Source organism: Epinephelus fuscoguttatus, linkage group LG23 (assembly GCF_011397635.1).
Source record: "Epinephelus fuscoguttatus linkage group LG23, E.fuscoguttatus.final_Chr_v1".
In the NCBI taxonomy this organism is placed as follows: domain Eukaryota; kingdom Metazoa; phylum Chordata; class Actinopteri; order Perciformes; family Serranidae; genus Epinephelus; species Epinephelus fuscoguttatus.
Genome location: NC_064774.1, coordinates 10,190,508 through 10,196,507, shown reverse-complemented (window position 1 = coordinate 10,196,507; position 6,000 = coordinate 10,190,508).

The window sequence follows — 6,000 nt, the reverse complement described above, 5'->3', positions numbered from 1 at the left end:
TTAGTCCACTAAACAAGCTTTTTCTCCACAAAGACCGCCTCATATCGTTAGGATAAATGTCAGAGAACATATAGAAAACGACATGTAAACGTGTTGTCTTACCTTACCGGTGTGCTGCCATGTTTGTTTACCATTTAGCTCTGCTTTCCAAAGCGCGGCCAAAATATCGCGAGAACAGCTGGAAGGTAGAACCGGACAGTAGCCTGAAAAGTTCATTCATTTATTTTATGAAAGATTTATAGAATAATGGCTGACTTTTTGCCAGACTTCGACTTTGTGGAGGAGGAATTTGATTTTGCAGAGTTTGATGGCCGCCCTTATTTATTTGAGCCAGAATACACTGACGAAGAGCTTCGTGAAACTGAAGAACGGAGGAGGAGAGAGAGAGAGAGGCGCAACAGGTAGATGACAAGAGAGGAGGAATGGCTGCTGCAAGGCTGCGTAGCTCTGGAGATTGGTGGTGTACCTGTGAATGCTGTGCCACAGTGCCCACAGAAGAGGAATGCCTCTGTTGCAAGGAATGGGACCGGCTGCAGCCTTATTTTCAAGGTCTGGATGTGACCGAGGACGAGACACCTCCACCTGGAGTAGTATCCAGCTGGGCTTTATCTAGAGCTCTTGAGATTTCAGGCACGGTATGAGATCGCTGCTTGTTCTCGTGATATTTCGGCTGCGCTTTGGAAAGCAGAGCTAGAGGGATAAACAAACATGGCAGCACACCGGTAAGGTAAGACAACACGTTTACATGTCGTTTTCTATATGTTCTCTGACATTTATCCTAACGATATGAGGCGGTCTTTGTGGGAAAAAAAGCTTGTTTAGTGGACTAACTTTGCACTTGAAGGTTGCCTGTTCACTTACGTTTTAACAGGTCTGACACTACTATGCGCCCGGCTGTATCTAGGCTAACGGCTAACATGCTAACTATTATTTCTATGTCACTAGTCACTTGAAACAAATTTAGGACGATAGGAGACAGGTTGAAATAAACCAAAATTTCACTTTAAGTGCAAATAAAAATTTAACGAGCTATACAATCGAAAATAAATGTAACTAGCCTACACCTCAGTGGAAACAAAGCTTTTATTTACTTTACTTTCACAGATAAGAAACAATAAATTGTGAAGACAATAAAGCCTCCACAAAAATAGCATTTTAAGTCTTGTGTGTGATTTATCCTGGCTTCATATGAGCAGAGGAAAAGTCTGCTAGCTGCTAGGCTAATTTATACAACGTAAAATGCCATAGGCTTGTGCTAATAACGTTAGCATGTTGTATTTGTGGGGAAAATGTGTCCAGATAAAGACAAGTGTTTGTCTGTGAATGCTGTGAGTTATAGTGAAGCTGATTTGTGTACTTGTGTTTGAAATTGTCTCTATTAAGCCATGTTTAATGTGTGTTTAATGTGTGTTTTGAATCAACTAAATTTTAGTAAGACTATATAATATTACCATTAATAGTTAAACTTATTTGAAAGCATGAAATGATCCATTTGTATATGAGACAATAAACAGAGTGAATGATCCCTGACATCTCTGTATGAAAACAGGAAACAGAGTCCACCTCTCCATCTTGTTTTCCATTATTCAAGTCACCTCTCAGTATCCTGTCATCCCCGTGACTCACAGTAATCAATTCACCTCACCCCGCCCTCAGATAACAGCACAAAAGTAGTTCTGCAACGAGCTAATTTGAGCCACAACCTGCTGAGCGTCGAATGTCGACGGAGGCAAATAAAGAGCACTTGTGTGTCAGATTCCTTCGTGTTGTTTTTATTAGGTCCATTAGGCAGCCGGCTGCAGAGAGTCCCCGAGGTGTGCGCGCTCCGTTAACATGTTTGTTTTTCTCAAGGCTTTGTTGGAGTTAATGATGTCACCCTTAATTGCGGCACACACACACACACACACACACACACACACACACACACACACACACACGTCCTTGTCTCGGAGGAATGGGTAGGACTGTATTTAACAGGGAAATATCCTCCTAAAACAGGATTGTTCTGCTGATTCCCACTGTCCTGGAAACACAGTAATCAGTGTCGACATTAAACGGGTTATTTCCCCTTTAAATGTCGGAGAAGGAGCCTGAAATAGTCCTTGTTTTGGAGTTCGCCCTGGAAATTAGCTAATGTTTTCACTCTGGTTAAATATTAAATTCCCAACCTGGTGACTTGAATGCTGAAAAAACATGGCTTGACTCAATATCGTCAAACATTTGTGAACACTAGCTAAAAATAGACACCATACTGGCAGATAATAGTCATACCAAACCACATTCAGCACATCCAATGCATCAAAACATTGTTTTCTAGTTGGAGCCGCGCCTCGTTTTCAAACTGTATGGTTTGACTAAAATGAACAATGACAGCAATATAGTCCACGATGAGCAGTGCTAAAATCAACCTGCGTAGTTGTCCCTCCATTGTGACATTAGAAAGTGTCACATTTATCTTCCAAGTGTACTCTTCTTCAACGTTTTGTTAACTTCCTGGATTTTTCCCACACTGAAATTCTGACCAATCAAGAGCAGCTTTCTCACACAAGGCATTTGATCTGGTCCACTTGTAAATGCTGCCGTGAGAACACGAACCAACTCTAGGCAATTATACAACTTTGTCCCTGATTCAGACCAAAGGAGACGACTCTAGGTCTGAAAGCACCCTAAGACGGGCTGCAATTGCACACTCTTAATTGACGTCCACTTAAAGTGCTTGTTTTTGCCACTGACAGGCTCAGATTGTTATTCTAAGGCCTTGTTTACACGGATACCAATACAAATAAAAACGGATTTTTATTTATCCTGTATAAAAAAAATTCCGGGTTTACGCGATCAGTTGTGAAAACGATATCCCTGTTTCCACGAAAACGTAGAAAAGGCAGCTTTTCGCTGCAGTTAGCATGACATATGCCATACGCCATATGTCAAACACCATAGAAGAACGTTCTGCGCATGCACAGTGATTTGTTTTCTCTTGGCGCTAGTGAAAAAAACAATGATAAACTACATTTTAACCTTATATAGCATAGTTAGCTGCTATACACTTACTAATATCAGGCTCAGCAGACGTCTTTGTGCGCTGATGTAAGTTCATGTGTAAGCTCGTAAGTAGTCCCAAAAGTGCTAATAAAACGTAAACATATATCCGCCATTGTTGTTGTGGTTCCCGGGCGCCTAATGGGCATGCGCGAACTGGGTTGCAATGTCAGTGTTTTCCAAAATCTCCATCTATCCTGTTTACACGTCTCCATAGAAATGGATATTTTTTAAAATCTCCGTTTTCGTCGAGAAAAACGTCAGTTACGTGTAAATGACAGGTGCAAACGCAAAGATGAATACCCGCTTTCAGAAATATATGGAACCGTATAAACAGGCCCTCAGTGTCTGACAACATTATGGAAAAGATCCCTACAGAGACAGACGTTTTTATTAAAGAGTAAAATTATTTTTGTTTAATGAGAAACAACCCCAACGTTGCTATCACCAAACCCAGCAGACTCCATTTCAATGAACAGTAATTTTAGCGTGTATAGATCCAGCATGTTTTCACATCTAACTGGGTGAATTAAGGGTTTATGTCAACCAAACCAGAGTTGGGGACTATTGGAAGAGTGGATAAAGAACCAAGATGGTTTTCGTGAGTTTTATTTTGTTTCTATCGGCTTTGAATGAAGTGTCTTATACAATAACAGAATTACTGCTTTTTTAATGGAGTCTGGTGGGTTTGGCGACAGTGAAGTAAAACTTCCTCCTAGTAAAAAATAATTTTAAAGTACAGACTTTTTTTGTTTATGAGTTCTTGTCAGGTCAAAACCTGGTGTTTCCACAATGATAACTCCTCAGGGGCAAACAAAGTCAAGCCTTGTTTTGGGTAAATGTCAGTGCATGTCTTGCTTTATCTGAAGGGCTTTGAGAGTTTGATGACCTTATGAGGGTCTACAAAATGTTTCCAACCCATGGAGAAGGATTTAAAGCATAAGTTGGGCATTTGTCTGTATTTTTATACCATCCACATCTCAAGACCAAAACAAAAAGTGCCTCTCTATCCTTTTGTTTCCCTTTCTTTTTTTGACACTTTAAAAGGCAACACCACGTTCGCACCTCAGTTTTAAAGCGCCAGAGGACCAAAGCTATCAAATCTCGTGAAACAAAGTCTTTGTTCGTTCAGGTATTGATGGAAAAAGCCAAGCCTCCCGTCTTCAGACAACAAACAGGGCAAATGTTTGACAAAGGAGAATCTCAGGGCTTATAATGACGTCAGATAGATCACACCAGTGCTGCGTCATGCAAGCACACGTGGGAAATGTAGCTCACAGTTTCAGTTCCCAAAGACATGAAACTACAATACACCAATACAGACAACAGAAAAACAAAAACAGAAGTTGTCATTTTCAGTTTGTGTAATATCTGTGGAGCTCTGTGTGTATTTGAATCTTGGGAACATTGTGAACCACAGGCTCAGGTGTGCTCTATTAGTCAAGTAACCAAACCAGAGTTAGTGTTTGTTGGAACGGAGGAAAGAGAATGAGTTCAGGACCTTAGAGGCTCACAACTTTTTCAACAGTGGTTAAACTATCTAACACTGTTTGGATAAAGTGTTAGATACTTTTTGTTTAACCAGAAACAGCCCTGAAATCAGCATCGCCAAACCCACCAGACTCCATTCAAATAACCACTAATTTTAGTGTGTATAGAGTCAGCATGTTTTCACACTTAACTGGGTGAGTTAAGGGTTTATTTCAACCAAATCAAAACTGGTGATTGTTGGAACAGTGGAAAGACAAACCAAAATGGCTTTTGTGAGTTTTATTTTGTTTCTGTTGACTCTGAATGAAGTGTGTTTTACGATGATAAAATTACTGTTTATTTAAATAGAGTCTGGTGGGTTTGGTGAAAGTGATTTTGGGGCTGTTTCTGGTTCAACAAAAAAGATCTGACACTTTTAAACAACATCTATCTCTGTAGGGATCCTTTTCATATTGTTGTCATACATTTTTAGAAACAATTTGAGCCTGTCAGTGACAAAAACAAACACGTTTAATGGACGTAAATAGACAGTCCTGCTGGTCTCACTCAAAACTGGACAAATTTCGAATAATGTTCCTTTATGAAGTGTGTGCTAGGATTATTATTAACAGCATCAGTTGTCTTGGTGATGTTAATTTCAGGGCTGTTACACTGGTTAAATTTGAAGAAGTACACTCAGTAGAGTCTCTCTGCCAGGTGGTCTCAATCCGGCTGATGAAGCTGATCCCAGCCACTTGAGACTATTTTTGTATTTTAAGCAAACACACTGCAGCGTGTGTCAGAAGATACGATTTCATTATGAGGATGAATTTATTTTTAATAACTCAAACATGGTCACAAATCTTCAATCCATGTCATTCATAACTGGACAGCACAACAAAGTAGGAAATAACAACAATAACCATAATCTAAAAAACAAAAAAAGAAACCGTTTTACTTCTTAGTCTGCTTACTTACTTTTAGTAAAAGCATAAATATCAAGGGAAAATGACCAGATCAACAAAATCTTCAAGTACAAAATCGCGCCAGTAAATCGCGATGCTTCTGAAATTCCCCTGGTGTATTAAGACGCCGTGCGGTGAATGAAACAAAACTGCATGACAGCCTGAACATGGTGCAACTGCGACGGCTACATTACATTCAAAATGGCGGCAAGGATAACAAAAATGGTGATTTATTCATCTCGTATCATGCCTACCTTTCATGGATCATAACATGTCAGATATGGACTTAATCTGCAGATGCTCGAGTTCAAAATGAGACTAAACTTTTTATGGATGACAGTTTAAGCCGCAACGAAGACCAAAAAATGGACTGCAACAAAACAGTAAGACTTGTTTTTAACCGAGATGATTTCCGGAAAAACTTACAGACTCTAAAAGACGGTTAAATGAGTGAGGTGTCAGCCGTCAGTGATGATGTAAAACACTCAAACACGAGAGGTCCTTGAACATACAGTCATGAATGTGG